Below are 24,373 nucleotides of genomic sequence, written 5' to 3'. Positions count from 1 at the left end.
GACCGAACTTACCTTCAGAAACAAGGTTTTTGAGCCTATGACAAATCCCTCTCTCAGCATTCTCAATTCTTGAACAAGGGCACCAAGATACTCATGCAATGAAGTGGGTTTAGTCTCACCACAGAACAAAACAATTAACAGTGGCCTGCTGGAAACATAACCTTTGTGACGCAACATGCCTAACACTGGCCAGAACTGAGTCGACGAGCTCTTAAACAGCGGCAATCCATCAAAATTAAGCTGCAACATAAACACATTTCTATCTGGAAATTTGGACGACAAATACTCAAATGTGTTGCGAAACATGTTCAAAATACCAAAATAGAAAAACACCCCACCAGCCAACCTTTCCAGAGTGTACTTCGTTGCTGTTTTTAAAAGGGTTCTCCCATCCTTTGGAAGAAAGGGGTGATGCACTCTAAGGATGCACAGAAGAGCAGACAATACCACTAATGATACACCATACTCAACCGCCCAGGTAGTAAGAGCAGTGGACAAATCTAAAGGAGGAGAAATCTCATCATCATCATCATCATCATCATCATCTTCCTCATCATCTTCAGAGACCTCATCCTCACTCACCATCTCAGTGTCCACAACTTCACCAAAGTCACTACTTACCATCTCATTGTGCTCTACGACACCTGTGCAAAGACTTCTTTGTACCTCTAAAATTCTGTCATTTGTCCTTTTTATGGCTCGCTTGCGCATGTTACTCCACTGGGACCGCTCCATTGTGAACTGGGGAAAACCAAACACAGACATTTGTTAACGCTACAGATTTGTTTAGAGAGAAAAGAGAGGAGAAAGCTCTTTGTATGCATGTCTTGAACAGTGTATGTCCCAAGTAGTCTAGGCTGTACTGTAGGGTAAACCTTAGTCACATAAAAAACTCCACTGCTCATTTGATTTATTTGCATTGAAATTTGAAATCAAATCTTTCAAATTTCAATAAACATACGCTGATCAAGGCATACAATGTTACACTAGCCAAATAAAACAGCTCCATTCAAAAATACTTAGAAAAGGTAATGAAAGATATTTCATGTTGAAGCCTGCAGCTTATTGATAATTTTTATTGCATATAAAAATCTGTCAGGCTCAATTGTGGAATAAGATAGAAGCCGCGCAATGAACATGGGAATAAGGACATTTTTTGTTGGTGAGGCTAAAAACAAACAAAAAATCTACTTAGCAGATAAAAGACATTCGCAAAAAAAAAATGCAACATAGAACGAGAGTTAAAAACATTATGTTTTAAAAACATAAAAACAAACAACTTACCTTACTTTTACTTGGCTCTTGATAGTCACCAGTGAAATCTCTGTCAGGAAATGTACAGGAACATTTGGTTTGGTCAGAGAAACAGGCTCGGTTTGGTGAACAACCTAGCAGCTAGCTAAAGTAAGTGCTGACGCTAAGGTCTGGTACAACTATTCAAAAACCTGACAGTTTAAGATTCTCATAAACCTATACCTCAAAATGCAGTAAGGAATGAAAACAGTATTCTGAAACAGAGAAACAAGAGTGTCAAAAAACTCAATACCACACTCACAACCCATGTGACTTGAACTTACATTGCAAATAATGATAACTGGGAAAAAAGCAGAAAATTTTCATTTTTTGTAATTTTCTACATTTTCTGTAATTTTCTACAAAAATCTACACATTGTCATATAAGTAACCTTATATAAATATCCGAACTTTTACCATCGTGTCGTTTGATTTTGATTAATAGCGCAAGAGAGCAAGGCAGCGCTTGGAAGAAGGCGAGAGCGCGCACACGGCCGAGGATCTCTGCTCGTTCTTTCAGTATGCGCGCTGTCACATGCGCATGTCATCTACATAAATCAAAGAATAGATCCTCCAATGGGAATTTCCCCAGAGAATAAGCACTCACACAGGCTTGTCTGGCTCTCAGCAACAGAGCAGTGGCCGTTGACGTGCGGTGATAAGGCGAAAAGTGTACGGAACATGGTTAGTCTACGTTAACGTTAAAACATAGGCTATTTAATGCTCTGTCTCCATCACTCCTCAAAATACTGCGAATGTAGTCAACGTAGTAATCGTTGCGTTATGCGTCACATATCATGCGTTTTTTTAAGTTACCATGACTCACTGCAAATATAGTGAAGCTGCCGTCTCTATCCTAACGTTACTTGGAACACAGATTTGTCAGCGCAGATTTGTGTAACATCAACCACGTGACTGCAAGGCACGAAAGCAAGGCTATCTCACTCTTGAGCAGTGGCGGCTGCTGGTCTTTCAAAGAGGGGAAGCTCATTTTCGGCCTACATTATAAACTTATTTACCCTATTTTTTGCACTAAATCAATCTTAGGTGTTGATCTGCCCTGCTGTTTAATTCAGATTTTTTCCTCGTAAGGAAGACTTTCAAATGGCTTTGCCAAAATCAGGTCGACAATATTAGCACCGTCTGCCATCGTGCGCAGTTTCACCCGTACGACGGTAGCCTAGCCTACTGTATGAATGAATGAATGAACAAACGAACGAACGTTCTAAAACTAAATATATTAAACTTGGTAAAACTGAAACAAGGAATGTGGTGTATAATTGTGTGAAATTTATTATGCAAATTGACTAGCAATTTCGCCAAACAAATATAAAGAAATAGGTTGCAGCAGTTTGTCTTTCGACTACACTTGAGAAATCCGCGATGGGACTGAGCTGAAATAGCTTCAGTGACTTCTTATAGTACAGATTCGCTGTCAATCAAAAGGAGATGCAGTCTTTCGACAGATCCTCCAATCATCACGCTGAAGCCCGGAGTCCGGGCCAGCCCACTCCTCATTCACCCCCAGAGGCGCTTGAGCGTCCGTGGGCGGGACATAATCGCAGCATTTATCCAATGACCGTCTATTTTCGAGCACTGAAAAAACTGTTCAGAGCAGCCCCATTGAAGTCAATGGACGCTCGGCTTCAACAGGGAAATGCACTGACGCTTACGGGAATGTATGAGAAGTAAATCGAGTCAGCCGACCTGCTATATGTAATGTAGCTGATTCTGAACGAACTCGTCTTCGAGATGAACGTGTTCTAACGCATTTTTAGTCAATAAATTGTTTACACAATAGTACATATTTGACCATTATTTTTTTGACATTATAGGGGAAGCTGAGCTTCCCTTGCAGTCTTAAAGAAATCCCCACTGCTCTTGATTAATACTACCAGTTAATACACTCATGGAACTCCTGTTATAAAGCCAACTACTGAGCAAAATTAATTTTCTACATAGATTATATTTGCACTTTGTTGTTTATGATTAGAGAATTCTGTCAGTGAGCATGCACTGGAACCGGTTCTCACCGGATTTCTTTACCATGACTAGCAGTAACTTAATCTTTTTAGATGCGGAAAATTCGACGCTGCCTTTGATATGAAGCGACCTACATAAATTGACAATTTAATTAAAATATCTAACGTTATGCATGAGTATAAATTATAACAAACAGCTGAATACCATAAGTATAATATTAACTTGTAACTTACATCACCACATAAGTTACTAGTGAGGATTAACACGCAGTGTGTAAACTAAACTACACAAACAGCAAAAATACATAATATCCATCAGACACACACAAAATATCATGTTTTCACACAAAAATGGAAGTGTGGCTAGCTGTAGACATACATTATCATACATTAACGCTACCCTTTTTTCAGAGAAAAATAGCTTAAGTGTAAACAAAAATATTAAGTACAACTCATATGATAATATTACATTTAATTCACATAAAAAGCTGCATTTGAAAATACAAGGCTTTATAAAACAGCATTGCAAACAACCGCCTCCACTCACCTCAAGAGAATAATGCGGGAAGTTCATCAGTTCTGCTCACGTGAAGTCGATCTCGCAGCCAATCAGCAGCGAGCTTTGATTGTACAACCAATAAAATCACACCTTGTAGTGATGGATCGGTCATGAACGATTCGCTCATTGTGAACAAATCTTTAATATGACTCGGGAATACCGAGTTGTCTCGAATGTCGCGGCTCACTCGCTCACTAATCCCTATGGCATATCATATAATGCCAGTTTACACGGAACTTACCACCTAATTTACAATACAGAAAATATAATTAGGCAACTGGCTATTTGCAGAATAGTTAATGGAATTACTAAAAATAAAGCATATTCAGCTTAAACAACACTTCTCAGCGCGGTTCAGATGAGGATGAGAATTGGATGAGGATGAGAAATGGCGCGGCAGGAAGGTCAAAGGGTAAATCACAAATGTTTTAATAAGTTTGTTTTTTCATACTTAAATATCATGTATCAGTTTTTATTTTATTATGTCAAGTTAATTATGGTCAGACCCTACATACATTTTAAATACGATTTCAGTTAAATTAATTTATTATTAAATAAACTTTCTGTAACTTCGTGTAATTTCAAGTTATGACAAAGACAACCTTGTCCATTAGAGGCTAATGGATATATATATATATATATATATATATCTTATGATAAAACTGGAGAGGAAATACTTGTTTAAGTAATTTCACAATCACTCCCACAACAGCAACTGTAAAATACGTTGAATCTGGCATGTTTCATATTTGCCAGAAGACAGCCATAAAATAATGCCCCTCCCTCCACCACCTCCAGCTGCGCCACCACCGATTCCGGAACTCTTCAGGGTTGCCATCCATTTGCCAACATCGTACACAAACCAAACAAATGCCAGAAGAATCCAGAAAATGCCTTATTACAAAATAAGATTTTGCTATCTGGGTAAAACCATAATAATCACTATATTATGTTTTTAAACCACAGTATTCGGTTTCCTGTAGTACTATAATTTCACTACGAATATAATGGATAAAATACTGCAGTAAAATCATGGTCAATTTATAGCGAGGGAAAGTAAAACTAGAAAACAAATTCCCCCTCATGTTTTCAACAAGACTAATACAACAACATGATGCATGTTCAGTCTGACTCCTAATACATCTGTTTGCAAAGAACTGTGAGGTAAAACACAATTTCATATCACTTATGAGCCACAGCACTATAATCAAAATGATCCAGATAAACTATTTTAAAACGCTTTTCCTATCACGTACATCTATAAAAGATGACCGAGCCAATGAGAGTAAGTTATGGGCGGAGCGACACGTGTAGCCCCGCCCCGTTCTGCACGCTACAGCCAGTGATACTTGAGCGCGTCCACACTCCAGTCCAGCAGGAGACGCAAAAGCGCCATTAAACACAACAAGAAGAAGAAGAAGAAGAAGAAGAAGAAGAAGAAGAAGAAGAAGAAGAATTTATCTGTAAGTGTTTGAATGTGTTTATATTCATTTGTGAGATTATGTTTGTGTTTCTCCGGTGTTTTTCTCTCTTTAGCGTTTTAATGATCGTAATAGAAGATTATTATCGTCGTTTGTGGCGGTTTTGTGACGGACTCTTTAAAATATTCAGTTTCAGGAGAAACACACAAAAGACTTCGGAGCCCCTTCAGGGAGAATTTGTTTTCTGAAATAGTTTTACTTTCCCTCGCTATAAATTGACCATGATTTTACTACAGTAACCATATTTTAACCATTATATTCGTAGTGAAACTATAATACTTCAGGAAACCGGATAATGTTGTTTAAAAAACATAATTTTGTGATTATTATTGTTTTACTACAATAACTGTAGTTTAACTGTGATTACTGAGGTAATTTAATCATTGTATTTGTAATAAAACCAAAGTAATCACAAGATTAACCATTAATAATCTATATTAAAACATGGTTTTGGTCCTAAAGAAACTAAAACAAACATGTCCCACCTCAGTCATGTTTACTACAATATTACTATAGTAAAACCATGTTTCAGACCAAAAACATCACACTGTCATGGTAACCATGATTTTTCTATTGTATGTTCTTTAGCGTCAGTGTGTTTTTATTTTACTATATATTTATCATGATTAATCTTGTGATTATTATGGTTTAACTTCAAATACCATGATTAAATTACTACAGTAACCAGTTAAACTATGATATTTGTGCTCAAACCATAATAACACAAAATTAACCACAGTTTTCATTTTCCTGTATTATTGCTATGGTGTCACTTTTAATATCACTGTTAAAATATGGATACTGTAGTAAAATCATGGTAAATTTAACACATAACTTAATCAATGTCAGGCCAGAGAGAGGGTGAAAAATGTTTTAATGCAGAAAACGTTACTAACTTTATCAGTGGAGCTGACGGAAGATAATAAATCTCTCTCTCTCTCTCTTATATATAATAGAAAGTATTTAATGAATACTTTAACATAATAAAAAATGTTATTTAAAAATTATGCCATTTTAAAACATTTCCAATGTATTAAAATATAGAGTTTGTCAATATTCTAGTGAAAAAAGAAACACTTTGTCACATAAGTTTTGGTTTATCATGAAATAAATCTGCCCTTAAGCTGTTTCCATACAGAAATGAGTGTATATCACTGATTGTGTACCGTTCGCCTCACAGATGTCCCTAATTTCTTTCCTAGAAGTTTTGCCACCGGTTCCGACCTGAAAAATCTCAGAGAACACGATCCGAGGCAAAGATGGTTAGATTTAAAATATTTCAATTTTAAAATGTTAAAGCTTGTTTTCTGAAAGTGAACTCCCCATTGGACAAATAGTTCTGATAGTTTATAGTCTTGAAAAAAGTGAAGAACATTCTGAGAGTCATTCATCCGACTTTATTCATCTACAGAACTGGGTAAGGCTAATTTAAGATTGTGTAAAGAAAAGGCAATTATATAGGCCTAACTATATTATTTTTTCTTTTTATAATTTATTTAAATACACTTTAAAATATTCAGTTTCAGGAGGAACAAGCAGAAATGTGAGAATATCATGTTTAATTTGTGATAAATGAGCTCGTTAAATTCATCGGCTGATTGTAAATGAGTTAAATGAAGGTGAGTATGTTAAAGCCTGTTATAATATTCCTGCTGAAATGAAACCAAACTCCACACATTTATATTTATAGGCTACCATATCAGAAACAAAGTTATTTAACAGCTGTTTATAATCCTATAATAATGTTTTTGAGTTTGATGAATGTCAGTCCATTATAATGATGATGATTTTGTGTTTAGATGTTCATCATGAGAGCAGGTGGATGTGATCTGCTGTAAATCATTAGGAACTGATCTGTCCATGCTGGATATTGATAATTTCATCACAGAAATCTCTCCGCTGAAGAAAGAGGTGACGTCACTGAAGACAAAACTGATGGAGAGAGACGACAGGTTACAGGTTAAACATTCATTTCATCCTTATGTTGAGATTGTAAGCTTTCAAATGATGTGATATTATGAACAGTACAGATGTGATTGTGTTGTGTTTGTCAGGAGCTGGAAAAGGTTTCCTGTCAATCTTCAGTGTGTGTGACTGATGGGACCTCCACAGAATGTCAGGATTCAGTGTGGAGCGGCAGAGATCAGTCCACACCACAGCGACTGCTGGACAAACTCTCTGAACAGAGATCCAGAGACACACAGGACTCACAGCTCACTTTACTCTGTTCTACTGATGGTAATCAGGGTGATCAAACCCCCACAGAGTCTCTGACACCAGCGGAGATTGAAGTGATGCTGGAGGAGATAAAAGAAGAGGAACAACAGAGTGATGAATATGAAGATGATGACGATTATGATGACGATGATCAAACCTCCACAGAGTCTCTGACTTCTGTCTGTAATGCTGGAGAACAGCAGATGCTGCAGATACCAGTGAAGATGTGTTCAGTGAAGCTGCTGGACTGCAGGAACCTGATGAAGATGAGAGGAGATATCAAAGTAGAGGAACAACAGAGTAATGAAGATGATGATGATCAAACCTCCACAGAGTCTCTTGCTTTTGTCTTTAACCCTGGAGAACAGCAGATGCTGCAGATACCAGTGAAGATCGAAGTGGAGCTGGAGGAGATAAAAGAAGAAAACACAGTAGAGGAACAACAGAGAGAAGAAGATGATTATGTTTCTTCAGGTATGTTTCTTCCTTTAATGATTTAAATTTTCATGTCAATCGAATGTCATTTTACAAGTTGTTTACAGTGTTTTTTGCACTGATTTTTTCCAGCGGTGCTGCACGTATTTGGATCGCTAAACTTAATTTATTGAGATGTTAACAGATATGTACAATAATGAGCCAAAACATTATGACCACTCACAGTTGAAGTAAATGACGTTAATCTTCTCCTAGCAATGCCACATGTCAAGGTTTGGGTAGATTTAGATGGTAAGCAAACAATCAGTTCTCGTTGTCAATGTGTTGAATTAGGGCTGCACGATTATGGCCAAAATGATAATCACGATTATTTTGATCAAAATTGAGATCACGATTAATTATCACGATTATTTGTTGATTAACCAAAACAAATTTTATTGTCTAATTATAACTGCATTCACATCCATTTTGTGCTACATTCCTGCTACTGAACAAATATGTGCATCAAAATAAAATAGGTCTTCTTATTTACCAAAATTCAGTGCATCTCCTTAAAGAATAAATAAAAACAAAATAACACCATAAAGAAAATGTAAAAAAAAAAAAACTTCAACAGGGCACTAATTTCCATTGTGTAAATATACAGTATTTAAGGAAGCAAACTATAAACTTGCATTGTACCTGCAATGGATGTGAATAAAACACAAAATATACAGTCAATAAAAAACAAATGTAACATAACAGAATGTAAACAAATGAGAACATTTTATGGCAGAACTATGAAGAAAAGACTAGTTTACAGGTTTTTGGAAAGAAACACTAGCCTATCGACATTTTCTGGCTTGAGGGATGAGCGAAGGCAGGTCACCACATTCCCCCCTGTGCTGAACACCCTCTCAGAGGGAGAACTTGTAGCCGGGATGCCCAAGTACTTCTTCGCCAGTTTTGAGAGACGTGGGAAGAGTCTCTGATGTTCCCTCCACCAGTCAAGCGGGTCCTCCTCACTGTCTAGGTTACCTGATTGTAGGTACGACTGAAGCTCAGAAGATATAGCTTGTTGTTCTTGGAGAGGACTGAGTCTTTGTGTGGCTCCCTCAGCAGCAGCAGTCTTAAAGAAACTCCCCAAAGTCTTTTTTCTTTTTGTTGTGGGTGCATTGGCATCCTCCTCAGCAGTCTCACCATGAGGATCAGTTGGGCCCATCTCCTTGAAGAGTGTAGTAAATAAGATATGAATAATGAATAGCCCTAATAATCTAAATCTATTCAACACTCATTTCCAGAGAGTATATTACACCACTGGATTTCATATCATTTTAATCCACTTAAAAAAAATCATTAATTTATCATACATTCTGTGTATCTAAAATCAATATTATTACTTACAGCCATGGTTGCAGGTGCAGTCCTCGCCATTTCAGAAGTCAGTCTGGCATGAATTTGTGCAACATTGTCCTCACTGACGTAGCTCAGCTTGAACCGTGGATCAAGCGCAGAAGCCAGATCAAGCAGTTATTGTGTCAGAGGGTCATTGTATTTTTCATCCAGATAGCTCAGGATTTTTGTCTTGATGGTGCAGGTTAGGTCTGTTTCATCATCGTTCACTTTCAAGATGGAGGATCTGAAAAGGTGGAGGACTGGCTTCACAAAGGAAACGCTGACATACTTCTCACTGGAAAGCGCATCAGTAAATTCTGACAGAGGGCTGAGGGATTTATTGATGGCCTCAAGGACTTCTATGTCCTGCCAAGTGGGGATGAGGTGTCAGGCTTTTCTGTCATCGGACAAGACCTGAGATATTGCCCTCTGCTGCTCCAGGACTCGTGCAATCATAGCCTGCCTTGATCCCCACCTTGTGGGACACTCGGTCTTCAGTGTATGCTCTGGAAGCTTCAGTTCTATTTGTGCCTTTGTTAGCTGCTTTTACGTCAGCCAGCTGTAAGAGAAACTGCTTACCAGCTTTTTGCAGAGACCCACTGCTCGGTCAATCCGAGGATCTCTCATTGCATACTCTAAGAAAGAACATGAACAAATAATATGCAAAATTAAACCAAATATTTGGTAAACAACCACAATCATATTATTCAAGATTTAAGTTAGTTCAATCCTATGTCAGACAACATGAGTAAAACTGTTTGGTTTCTCAACACTAGCAGAAATAACAGTTGTTATATTAGGCTATATTGTTATTATCAGTAACATATTCACACACATTAACAATAGGTACTGATTAACTAAAATTAATTATCACAAATATAGCATAAATGGTTAATTAATTATATATTTTTAATTAATATAAAATAATTTTAATTCATTTTGCTCCTTGAAATGAAACCAAAACCAACACTTCTGAGGTAAACTTCTCCAGGATTATTATTACTATTAGGCTATTGTTATTCCTCAAAGCATAAAGTACATGAATCTGATGGATCACCTCAGATGCGTTTGAATAGCGCGCGCGCTCTCGTGGGCGATTTCACATTAGACTGACATCTCTTTTCATACAGATTACATAAACAGAGAATATTTGTTTTCACTTTTAATTAGAGAATTTAAAAGAAGACAATTACATGTTTATAACGATATATTGATCATGCATGTTTGCAATTTTACAAAAGCACAATGTTTTGTTTTGATTGTAAGTAGATACATACAAAAGTAGACATCTTACAGATTATTTTTTCATATTTATTTTATTCTGTATGACCATAAATTACGGAGTAATTTAAGTATATTTTGCTAAGAATATATTGGAAAAAATATAAATGTATATTTTAAATTTATATATTTAATGTAATAAATATTTAAATTTATATTTAAAATTAAATTTATATTTTAAATATTACTTTTATTTATATAAATATAAATAATAAAATATATTATTTGGGGAAAAAACAGCAAAACGCAGCTGGCTCGTTTGTAGACCCCTAAGGGTTAATATAACTTTTACTCACCTATTGCTAGATGTAGTCTGTGGCCAAAGCACTGTAGCCTAGTCCAGTTATTTAGAGAAGCTGCCTTCACCACATTAGCTCCGTTGTCTGTTGTAATGCAGACAAGCCTCTCCTCCTGCAAGCTCCAAGAGGCCATCGCCTCCCTCAGACCCTGGGCAATTGACTCTCCCGTGTGATCTTGCGGGAAAAAAGACGTTTGCAAGCATCGACTCTGCATTGCAAAATCCTCATCGATGTAATGAACTGTCAAACTCATGTACGGTTCCATTGTCCTGCTTGACCAAAGATCCGTTGTAGTTGCAATGTACTGTACATTGGCAAGATCACTCTCTATTTCCCCTCTGCGTTTTTTGTACATCGCAGGTAGTGCCACCTTGGAAAAATAATTGCGCGAGGGGATCACGTATCGTTTATCCAGAGTGTTGACCAAGAATTTGAAGCCTTCGTTTGTCACCGTGTTTATTGGGCAAATGTCTTTGGCCAAATAAAATGCGACTGCATTCGTTATTTCACTGTCTTTGGGAGATGGATGGGTATGGCGATGCGCTAAAAAGGCTTGCTTCAATGGATGTCTGAGTTGACGTGGGATGATTAGTCTTTGCAATGCATTTCTTGTTCCTTATACATTCATCGTATTGAACTTTATGTTTTTTTTTTAAGTGGTTAAACAGGTTAGTTGTGTTGCTTTGTGGCGCCAACACAACTTTACGGCACTCTTTGCATATAACCTGTTGTTGTTTTGTGTCACTTGCCTTGAACCCAAAATGCTTCCACACAATGGATGACGATCCGATTCTCGGTACAAGCTCCTCAGCCTCGCCCTCTGCTACGTTAGACATTTTTTTGTTTTCTTTGTTTATAGCCTTATGACCAGCTATCTGTTATACGTTACTCTGTTCTCTGTGATTGTCAACCAAGCTGCGCGCGGTGCATGGAATCACGTGATCAGACAGTGGTTTACAGAGCCTAGATTCGCTTACAAAAAGCTTTGATACGGAACGCAATGACGCATTTTAAATATCGCTCGATCACGCGAATTTGATCGTGGGAAGCCAAAATCGTGATCGTGATTAAAATTCGATTAATCGTGCAGCCCTATGTTGAATGCAAAAGTAAAGGCCTGAGTGAATTTGACAAGGGCCAAAATGTTATGGCCAGATGACTGGTCACAACACTCAGTGCATCGCACCCTGCTGCATATGGGGCTGCGTAGCTGTAGGCCAGTCAGAGTGTCCATGATGACCCCTGTCCACCGTCAAAAGAGACTACAATGGGCACAAAAGCATCGGAAGTGGACCTTGAAATTAGGGTTGCCACAGTGTACGGTGTTACTGGTTTAACTCGGTACAAGGGAAAACACTGGTGTGAAATGTTATACTGGTGGATACCTTATGAATGAGGTTCTTTACCAATGTATCAAAGTATGCACATTTATAGATGATGTTTAATTGCAGGTACCCAATATAATGGCATGGTGGGTAACTAAGGCATCTCAGATTCAGAATGACACAAGAAATGCTTTTATACACTCACTGACATATGCTTGAAGAAACACTATTATATTTTTAAGAACAGATGACAGAAAAGCCATCTATATGCATATCTGAGGTGTAGTGATGCACCGAAATGAAAATTCTGGGCCGAAACCAAAAATTCAGGATGCAATTGGCTGAAAAATATATTTTGTAATATATATAAATAATTGTATTAATATTGTACTTTTTAATTAATTTAATGAATCTGAATTGGAAAAACTACAAACCAATAAATTGGTCACTTTTATTGAAAGTAACACACCAAAATTGGACAGAAAATATATTAAAACAATTTTATTCCGCTCTTTAACAATCAAATTTAACAGATCCAAACAATGTAACATTCTCAAACTATAATGATATGCAAAACAGCAGTCAAGTATTTAATTTAGCAGCTCTAGGCTAGCATCTTGCAATTACAAAAAGTTGAAATATGCTACAGTCATTTTAATGAAAACAACAGGCAAAACACAGAACGGCAGAGGGCCTCTATTCTGTTTATGTAAACGTATTTCCACTTTAATATAAAATTATTGTGCAAAACAGCAGTAATGGAACTAAAACCAACCTAAAACTGTAAACAACAGATGCAGCCTTCTGTGAAGAACAAACTTTTGCAGGGCTACACAAATTTGAATGTAATTTCTATACACAGCATGTTGAACTGCTTTCTATTCAAGTAAAATTGCCAGGTTTCTCTTCAAGAACAAAAGTTGCTCCGCTTTCTGGCAGGAGAGACTGTTCCTCTTCTCATCAAGAACATGAGATGCTGCACTGAATTGTCTCTCTCTCTCTGTGCTGGTGCTTGGGTCAGATAAATATGTGTGTGCAGTCCGAGCAAGCAATGGAAAGCAATCTTTGTTCATGTACCATTAGTCAAGAGGAATATCACACAAAAGGGCTTTTGGACTGTCAAAAGCATGTTGACACCGTTGACCAAATATAAGATTTAGATGGACTCAATGCTGTGAGGGGATGAATGACAGTAGAGAAGTTCCTACAAAAAGTATGATATTTCCCAGCCATCCCTAGGAATCTACGCAGTTCTCAGCAGGTTGTAGGAGTTGGAAAATCAACAATAGCGGTTACTTTAGCTTCCACAGGGCGAACTTGATCCTGACCAAATTCCTTACAAATTCCTTTACTGTAGCTTGCCCAAACTCACATTTTGCTAAGTTGAGGGTTAGAGAAGCTGCTGCAAATCTTTCAAACACCATTCTCAAAAGACAAACGTTTATCCCAATCTGATGAATACACAACGTCATCTAAATATGCACTGCAGTTGGGTACCTCTGCTAGTACGATATTTGAGACGCTGAAATTTTGCAGCCACATTTCGCAACCCAAATCCATGGTATAATATTGGAGAAAATTATCAGGTGTTACAAATGCTGAGATTTCCGAAGCACGCGCAGTGAGTGGAACCTGCCAGTACCCCTTTAATAAATTAAATTTACTCAAATGCGTTGAACCTACCTTGTCTATACAATCTTTCATGCAAGGTATAGGATAACTATCGGGCACTGTTACAGCGTTCACCCTGCGGTAATCGGTGCAGAATCGAATGTTCCATCAGGTTTGGGAACAAGCAAGCATGGAGAACTCCCAAGGACTTCAGCTGCTTTTGGCTAGTCCAGTATTCATTTTCCAGTAAATTACTTGCCTCTTGTTTTGCAAGAGCCCTCTTTATGACATTAACACTGTAAGCATGTTGCTTAATAGGACTGGCACAGTTTACATTAATGTCATGGTGCAAAACTGAGGTTTGGATAGGAACATCACTGAAAAGAGTAAGAGAATCATTGATTCATTGCATAGTGTCAGAACTCTGCTCTACAGATAAATGTGTAAGATGAGATGGAAGATTTTTCAATGTCTCTGAATTTGATAATCTAGCGCAATGTGAAGCAGCACTACAACATCCTTATCAATACAGAGAAGATAACACCTCATCCAAAGTTACAGCCACAGAGGAAATAACGAGCATCACGGTGTTCTGTAATTCCTACTGGAGCTTCAGTTCTGGTGTGTTAAACCTTTAACATGTTGATATGGCAAACCAGAGTCTGGCATTTTCTGTCCGGTGTACGAATTACATAATCCATATCACTTATTTTCTTTATAACAACATAAGGGCAAAAGAAATGAGTGGATAGAGCAGACCCTGGAACAGGCACAAGCACTTTATCACCAGGCAGAAATGATCGAGCAACCACTTTCCAATCAAACCGGCTTTCATTCCGTTCTGCGTTGCAGCTAGAGACTCTTTAGCAAGAGAACAGGCAGTATGTAATCGGTCTCAAAACTTGCTAACATACTCCAATATATTTGTTTCAGGTTTTGATTCCACCTCTAACATCTGTTCTTTTAGGAGTTTTAAAGGTCTTCTAACATTATGACCAAACACAATTTCTGCTGGACTAAATCCCAAAGAGTCTTGTACTGTTTCGCACACAGCAAACAGAACCAAGGGAACTCCCTCATCCCAATCCCTATAAAATCCCTTTTTTGTTAAGGAATTGCCTCAGAAAATCTAGAAGTAAGCATATTGCACACACATCATAGTAAGCATATTGGGCAACAGACCAACACAATCCACTAGTATGTGTTCAAAAGGTTCCCCAATCACAGAAATAGGAGAGAGTGGCACAGGGGGAATCCCCTGATTTTGATTCCCTACAAATTGACAGGTATGACCGTACTGGGCAACATCTTTTTTTCAACCCTGGCCAAAGGAAATGCCTCCATATCCTATAGTAGGTATTTGTAACTCCCAAATGACCAGACAGCTGATGATCATGGGCAAAACACAACACATGTTGACTATAAGAGGAAGGAACAACAAATTAGTTCTAGTGTAATAGTGCAATAATTGCTTTTGATTTGTGGTTGTTGTTTATGCTTTTAAAGTAGAACAATCACGATGACATGTCCCTGTTTATTACAATAGAAACATTCCCAAACTACTTTAGGATGGGAACACTGGACTTGGGATGAGTGAACTGTGACAGAAGAAACAGCTAGAAACTTCTCTCCACGTGTTGAAGTGAAAACATTTTATGTGTTAACAAACTCCTCAGATAATAGTACTAACCAAAGTCTGGTTAGTATTTTTTTTATGACTTCGAATACTCCGTCGGTATACTTTGGGAACCAGCTCATAAGCACGGAGAATAGCAGATTTCACTGAATACTATTTCAAACTCTCCTCCAAAGAGAGAGTAGTACATACCTCTTGAGCTTGTCCTATTAATTGCACTATAGCAAAAGAGACCAAACATCCTTCAGCCAATGAAGAGCTGAAGCGATGCGCTCAAATGCACCAAAATATGAATCTACCTCTGATACTCTAAATTGTGGCACCAATGCTATATGTTCGATAACATCAAAGGAGACAGAAGACACATCACCTAACGGAGGTACATTAGTGACCTGACCTCGGATAGGCTGCACAACCGAGCCAGCAACAACCTTCTCTGCCTCTAACTCAAGCGGTCGCAGCTTCACCTGCTTATCAGCTTAGATCTCGAGCCTGCGTTTCTCTCAACGCAGCTCTAATTCAGCCTGGCATGTCCAAGTTTTTTCCTGTACCTCATACTGTTAAAGAGCAAGATGGACTTTGTCACGCCCCCCTCTCTCGTGACCCTGGAGAAAATTGTTTAAAGGGCGGTAAGCTGGCTTTGGCATCAGCCTCGGCACCTGCTCTATCCTCCCGTTTGTCCACATCATCCCCAAAACTGGAATGTTCCATGCCAGCACCAGGTAGCTCTACATCTCCGCCAGTCTACTCCCCACTAGCTCCAGATAAAGAGAGAACGTTAAGCTGTACTAACCTCTGCAGAATTATGTTCTTGATGTCTTTCTTAAGAGCCTGCCTCCCAACCTGAATGTGATAGTGTTCTGCTATTAACAACAGACTCTGCTTCCTACACAGATTGATCTGTTCTTCGGAGGGACTACTAATAAAGCTTTGTAAATTAAACAGAGCCTTCACTGTTAACCACAATCCACACTATAACACTGCCTCACATAGACATGCTTTTAACACAACCCTAGGCCAACGAAATTGAAATTTACCACACAAAAAAAATCCTTCCAGGACATGTGTCTTAAAATAGATATTTATATATTTATTTGAATATCCCGGACGAGCCCCCAACGAGGAAATTACAGAACAACCAGGTAAGTATATGGTGTAAAAGTAATTTATACTTTTCATATCACCGTAATGAAAAGTCAATGATAAATGAGTACAGAGTATATACATATAATACAAAGAATATACTAATAACAAAACCAGAGGGAAGAGGGACATGAGCGAAGCCAAAGAAAAGATTCAAAACAAAACAATTCTAGCTCACTTCTTTAACCCTCCAATCTCATTAAGTTGTCAGACCAAACAAAACCACAATAAAGAAATAAAACAGGTCTTCAGCGTTTGAATCTCCAATATCTAAATTGTTCTACCTGATCTCAAAAACATAATAAGTACAGGGGTTGGCACTCACTCCTAACCTAGGGTGTCTAATACAAATAAGAGTCTACATGATGCATAGTGTATGTCACGTGACATCTTTCAACTCTGGTTAGAAGAGCAGCGAGTTATAGGAATAAAACCAACAAAAGTCACATAAACAGCGAATGGGTTAACGAGTGACTTTTTCAGTACACAAAAATTAACAAGCAGAGTCACAATGAGCCAGTGACAATATACACAACCAGGAGATAACGTGCAAATTGGTCATCGAACGAATAAGCTACAAACACATGAATTCAACCCACTTTTGAAGGGTAGGAAGCGCCATCCATTGGTGGAGAGTGGAGATGATGTCATCAGGGTAATGAAGATTGGCAGCTCAGAGAACCAATAACAGCAAGTAAGTAACATTTTAGATTTAGCTTTAAAAAAAAAGAGACTTTAGCAAAAAGGTGAGTAGTTTGCATTCCCGACGCAAAACCATAATTCATTCAACCCTCGCAGATGTGCATATCTAATATGAGCAACATATTTAGTGCTTATGAGCAATGAACGTGAGATGGATAGAATAATTGTTTTGCTTTGGCAGTGGCCCAACTTTCACAGAATATTCAATGCAGGAAAACCCTGAAAACATCACCTGCCAAAGTGGCTAGTAAGAGGGAAAGAAATACCCACTACTGCTGATTTTAGGGTGGGCAGGTGTTAATATCAAACCCTGTTGACTATTCATTATTAAATGCAGTTAGTTGGTGGAATAAACAGTATAAATAAATAAAGCTTTCACAGCAAACACAAATTAATACTGGATGTTTGTTGTTTTCTGATATTGAATTAAGGTTCAATATGATTTATTTTAAGTTTCTACCTCTTGAATTGATTTTTGTCTATTTACTGTGTTTATTGTAGAGCTGATGGAAGTGAAGGAGAAGTGTCAAGAACTGAATAACATGGAGAACAAACTTCAGTGTCAGAAACATCATGATTTTATAACTGGAGAAAAATCTTTGATTTGCTCAAAGACTAAGAAGAATTTAACAACAGAAAAGCATAAAAGCAGAGCAGCCAAAAATACTTTCAACTGCTCACAGTGTGGAAAGATTTTCACAAATAAAAGCCGGTTTAATAAACACATGAACGTTCATAATGGAGAGAAAACGTACACGTGCCATCAGTGTGGGAAAGGTTTTGCATATACAGTTTGTCTCAAAGGTCATCTCCGCTGTCATTCTGGAGAGAGACCATTTAAATGTGACAAGTGTGGTAAAACATTTGTTTTGAATTCAAGCCTAAGAAAACACATGAAAACTCACACAGACGAGAAGCCTTACAAGTGTTCTTTTGTGGAAACCGTTTTACACACCTGTCCTATTTGAAAAAGCACCAGAAAATACATACCTGTGTGGGGGCTCATATGTGCTTTGAATGTGGGAAGACCTTTACTACAGCCGGCAGCAAGAAACAGCACCAAATAATTCATGCTGGAGAAAAACCATACAAGTGCTCACACTGTGGAAAAAGTTTCACACAGTCAATAAACCTGAAAACACACGAGAGAATTCATACTGGAGAAAAACCTTACAAATGCTCACACTGTGGAAAGAGTTTCACACAGTCACAAAACCTGAAAAGACACAAGAGAGTTCATACTGGAGAAAAACCGTACAAGTGCTCACACTGTGGAAAGAGTTTCACTCGGTTACAAGACCAGAAATCACATGAGAGAATCCATACTGGAGAAACGCCTTACCAGCGCTCACACTGTGGAAAGAGTTTCATTCAGTCACAAAACCTGAAAACACATGAGAAAATCTATACTGGAGAAAAACCTTACAAGTGCTCACACTGTGAAAAGAGTTTCACTCAGTCACAAAACCTGAAAACACACGAGAAAATCCATACTGGAGAAAAACCTTACAAGTGCTCACACTGTGAAAAGAGTTTCACTCAGTCACAAAACCTGAAAACTCATGAGAGAATTCATACTGGAGAAAAACCTTACAAGTGCTCACACTGTGAAAAGAGATTCACTTGGTCACAACAACTGAAAACACACAAAATAATTCATACTGGAGAAAAACCTTACAAGTGCTCACACTGTGAAAAGAGTTTCACTCAGTCAGAATACCTGAAAAAACATGAGAGACTTCATACTGGAGAAAAACCTTACAAGTGCTCACACTGTGAAAAGAGATTCACTTGGTCACAACAACTGAAAACACATGAGAGAATTCATTCTGGAGAAAAACCTTACGAGTGCTCACACTGTGGAAAGAGATTCACTTGGTCACAACAACTGAAAACACATGAGAGAATTCATACTGGAGAAAAACCTTACAAGTGCTCACACTGTGAAAAGAGATTCACTTGGTCACAACAACTGAAAACACATGAGAGTATTCATACTGGAGAAAAACCTTACAAGCGCTCACACTGTGGAAAGAGTTTCACTTGGTCACAACAACTGAAAACACACAAAATAATTCATACTGGAGAAAAACCTTACAAGTGCTCACACTGTGAAAAGAGTTTCACTCAGTCAGAATACCTGAAAAAACATGAGAGACTTCATACTGGAGAAAAACCTTACAAGTGCTCACACTGTGAAAAGAGTTTCACTCAGTCAGAATACCTGAAAAAACATGAGAGAATTCATACTGGAGAAAAACCTTACAAATGCTCACACTGTGAAAAGAGTTTCACTCAGTCACAACAACTGAAAATACATGAGAGAATGCATACTGGAGAAAAACCTTACAAGTGCTCACACTGTGAAAAGAGATTCACTTGGTCACAAGACCTGAAAACACATGAGAGAATGCATACTGGAGAAAAACCTTACAAGTGCTCTCACTGTGAAAAGAGATTCACTCAGTCACAACAACTGAAAAAACACCAGAGAATTCATACTGGAGAAAAACCTTACAAGTGCACACACTGTGAAAAGAGTTTCACTCAGTCAGAATACCTGAAAAAACATGAGAGACTTCATACTGGAGAAAAATCTTACATGTGCTCACAATGTGGAAAGAGTTTCACTCAGTCACATCACCTGAAAGCACACGAGAGAATTCATACTGGAGAAAAACCTTACAAGTGCTCACACTGTGAAAAGAGTTTCACCCGGTCACATCACCTGAAAAAACACCAGAGAATTCATACTGGAGAAAAACCTTACAAGTGCTCAAACTGTGAAAAGTGTTTCACTTATTCACAAGACCTGAAAACACATGAGAGAATTCATACTGGAGAAAAACCTTACAAGTGCTCACACTGTGAAAAGAGTTTCACTCAGTCAGTATACCTGAAAAAACATGAGAGAATTCATACTGGAGAAAAAACTTACAAATGCTCACACTGTGAAAAGAGTTTCACTCAGTCAGAATACCTGAAAAAACATGAAAGAATTCATACTGGAGAAAAACCTTACAAATGCTCACACTGTGAAAAGAGTTTCACTCAGTCACAACAACTGAAAACACACGAGAGAATTCATACTGGAGAAAAATCTTACAAGTGCTCACACTGTGAAAAGAGATTCACTCAGTCAGAATACCTGAAAAAACATGAGAGAATTCATACTGGAGAAAAATCTTACAAGTGCTCACACTGTGAAAAGAGTTTCACTCAGTCAGAATACCTGAAAAAACACCAGAGAATTCATACTGGAGAAAAACCTTACAAGTGCTGACACTTTGGAAATAGTTTCACTCGTAAAACTGCCTATCCCTAGAAACTGCACTGCATGAACATGTGGGAAATGTTTTAGGGCAGCAAGTACAAAGAAAGTTTTTTACATGTCCCAGTAGACACACTGTGTTCGAGTGTCGGAGCAATTATTGGTTTCACCAGATGAATGAATACACCTCTGAGTCAGTTGTGTCTGTTGTTTGAGTCTGATTCGTGGTCCAGAGTTCACCAAACGTAAACTTTCGATACACATCGTAGGATGACATTTCTTCAATGAGGTTGCCATTATTGATTGAGGACATATAAAATCAGTGTTCAAAACTCCATGACATAACTACAGAGACTGATTCGTTTCCATGACAGCAGGGCTGCCAGCTAATAAATCCTAAAATGCTCATTTCATGTCTGATTCAGTTACATATTTTTATTATACGTGGCAATATTTGCCCACTCTTCTTTACAAAAGCGCTCTGTGCTTTGGGTCGTTATCGTGCTGAAAGGTGAACTTCAGCTTTCTAACGGACGCCTGAAGGTTTTGTGCCAAAATTGCCTGGTATTTGGAACTGTTCATAATTCCCTCCACCCTGACTAAGGCTCCGGTTCCAGCTGAAGAAAAACAGCCCCAAAGCATGATGCTGCCACCACCATGCTTCACTGTGGTGGTGGCGTAGTGGGCTAAAGCACATAACTGGTAATCAGAAGGTCACTGGTTCAATCCCCACAGCCACCACCATTGTGTCTTTGAGCAAGGCACTTAACTCCAGGTTGCTCCAGGGGGATTGTCCCTGTAATAAGTGCACTGTAAGTCGCTTTGGATAAAAGCGTCTGCCAAATGCATAAATGTAAATGTATGGTGTCCTTTGGGTGATGTATAGTGTTGTTTTTATGCTCAAACATACCTTTTGGAATTATGGCCAAAAAGTTCAACCTTGGTTTCATCAGACCATAACACATTTTCCCACGTGCTTTTGGGAAACTTGATGTTTGTTTTTGCTAACTTCAGCCAGGCTTGGATGTTTTTCTTTGTAAGATAAGGCTTCTGTCTTGCCACCACCCCATAGCCCATTCATATGAAGAATACGGGAGACTGTTGTCACATGTTGCACACAGCCAGTACTTGCCAGAAATTCCTGCAGTTCCTTTAATGTTGCTGTAGGCCTCTTGGAAGCCTCCCTGGCCAGTTTTCTTCTCGTCTTTTCATCAATTTTGGAAGGATGTCCAGATCTTGGTAATGTCTCTGTTGTGCCATATTTTCTCCACTTGATGTTGACTGTCTTCACTGTGTTCCATGGTATATCTAATGCTTTGGAAATTATTTTGTACCCTTCTCCTGACTGATATCTTTCAACATGCTTTGGAAGCTCTCTGCGGACCATGGCTTTTGCTCTGAAATGCAACTAAGAAAATGTCAGGAAAATCCTATTAGAACAGCTGAAATTTATTTGTGATTAATCATAGTCACTTTAAATGATGGCAGGTGTGTAATGACTTCTATTTAACATGAGTTTGAATGTGATTGTTTAATTCTGAATGCAGCCACATCCTCAGTTATAAGAGGGTGTGCACACTTATGCAACCACGTTATTTAAGGTCCCCCCCCACAAAGATTTCAGTTTGTTTTTCAATTGAATTATTCACATTATAGGTCACATTAAAAGTGGAAAAAGTTCTGACATGATTTATCTTTGTCTTATTCTTTTACATCACAATAACCTGGCATTTTAACAGGGGTGTTTAGACTTTTTATATGCACTGTAGCTGTAGATTTGAACACGGGGCAGATCAGTGAGGTTAGGAAAACATCACAGCAGTGTGTACAATGTCACAAGTTTTAAAATATGGCATCATATTTTAAGAAAAAAGGACCACACGGGTCTCGTATTGACTAGCCTCCTCTCATCAGTGCCACAAATTAACAGCCCAGGCTGCCGACTGAAATGAGTATAAGAGAGGAGCGGAGGAATAGCGATCTGTTGCTTGCAACCGTTCACCTTAAATGCCGAAATTACACTCTTCACTCGCTTCTCCACGAGAGGCTCATCTATGTCCTGTTTCCCCGCAAGTATAGGATGGGGAAGCAGGTTATCGTGCCACCACCAAGATGAAAGTATTCAATGGCCCATACCATTTGGTACTTTGTACCATAATAAACCAATTCTATGATAAAGGGCTGATGGCACATCCACTGTTTGTTTACCATGTCTTTCATGTTTAATTGTAGGTTAATTTGATTTAAACCACCTCAGCTGCTAGTTTAAATTTAATCCCTAACAGATTTAAATGAGAGAATTTATTCAAGCAACAGGATTAAAGTTAAATCAGATTTATTGTGAAATATAAATCAGGATCAAATCGATGGTTAAAATGTAACCCTGATTATTTTTAAACAATGTTTAAATAACAGAAACAGAATTATCAGATAAACCTTGACTTAATATACATTTAAGATTAATATTTGTTGGTGCACCCCCACGCATAGTGACTAATTTATTCAGTTGTTGTGGTGGGTGCTGCCTCAGTGCAGTATGAGGACGAAGATGATGGCCATCATAATATCATTGATCTTCATGAAAAAACATGCAAACTCAATGTGTTTGCTATCAGAGAACATTTCACAGGGAACCTCTGTTGGGGGTTAGTCTCTCTACAGTTGCAAAATTGTATGGGAGTTGTTTATGTTGTTGTTTATAATGTTTCAGAAGAAAGTCCATCTAGCTGTACCTAGTTCCAAATTGAAAGTAATCTGCCAGTAATCTTCCTGACATTTACAGTAGCAATGCCATCAATAGCATTTTTAACTTTTAACAGTTTTATATTCAACACAGTTGAATATCTTTTGGACATACTTGAAGTAATAGATATAACTTTCATAAATTGCACACTAGTATTCTCATTTATGTGCCTCTTTTATCAGAGGCAGATCTATCTTCAGTTGCAGGAGAAATCAATATATCAAAGAAAATACAGAATTGGTCAGATAGTGCTACATCCTTATTAGCATTGGATGAAATGTTTAGTCCCTTACTAATGATCAAATCCTGAGTGTATCAATGATTGGGAGTGTGAGTTATTTTGCAGTGTTGTGTTCCAGATTATCTATATGAATGCTGAAATCCTCAGCAATAAGTATTTTGGAAGCTTATAAATAATTATAAATATAATGCGTGGAGCATGTTTTGAATCAATACTTAGGTATTCAAAGGATATGCAATCAAGTGACGCTTGTATTTATAGACATCTTTTTTCAGATTAAAACGTTTTATTGATTCTAACAAATGAAACCGAAAAGAAAAACCTATATGCACAGAATCAACTTTTAACCCCCATTATTTCCCTTCCCCCTCCCAATCCCCCACCTCATCCTGACCCCCAACAATCATCCCAACTCACACAAAAACAATATATATATATATAATAATCACACACATTTAAACTATAAATCCCTCTCCACTGCCCCTCCTGAGAGCCTTACAAAAACGTCAGATAGCTGCCCCACTTCTTAACACCTCCAGGTTGCCTAGCCTTCTATCTGACTCTCTCTTCAAATGCTGCCACCCTACCCATCATCGTACACAACTCCTGAAATGAGGGTGCACCAGCCAAATTCCATCCCCTCAAAATGATCTGTCTACTGACCATTACACTGGCTAGGACCCATTGTATTTATCCCCTATACAAATGACCACCCCATCGCCTAAAATACAGAGTGAAGAAGAGAAACCCAGCTCTGCCCTCTGAGTGACCCAAGTCTTG

At 38.0% G+C, this 24,373-nt stretch overlaps 2 protein-coding genes and 1 pseudogene across 2 annotated transcripts in view; all 3 read left to right on the top strand.

Moving 5' to 3' along the window:
• The window catches only part of LOC127618631 (uncharacterized), a 342,725-nt gene that overhangs the window by 96,713 nt on the left and 221,639 nt on the right, over positions 1 to 24,373 (top strand).
• LOC127618541 (zinc finger protein 721-like) overlaps positions 1 to 24,373 on the top strand; it is a 162,561-nt gene that overhangs the window by 74,410 nt on the left and 63,778 nt on the right. The gene's annotated exons all lie outside the window — the stretch shown is intronic.
• LOC127618542 (zinc finger protein 721-like) lies at positions 6,496 to 21,494 on the top strand (annotated as a pseudogene).

Source organism: Xyrauchen texanus, chromosome 25, assembly GCF_025860055.1.
Source record: "Xyrauchen texanus isolate HMW12.3.18 chromosome 25, RBS_HiC_50CHRs, whole genome shotgun sequence".
In the NCBI taxonomy this organism is placed as follows: Eukaryota; Metazoa; Chordata; class Actinopteri; order Cypriniformes; family Catostomidae; genus Xyrauchen; species Xyrauchen texanus.
Note: the sequence above shows the minus strand (reverse complement) of the source record. Positions and strands in the feature narration are given on the sequence as shown.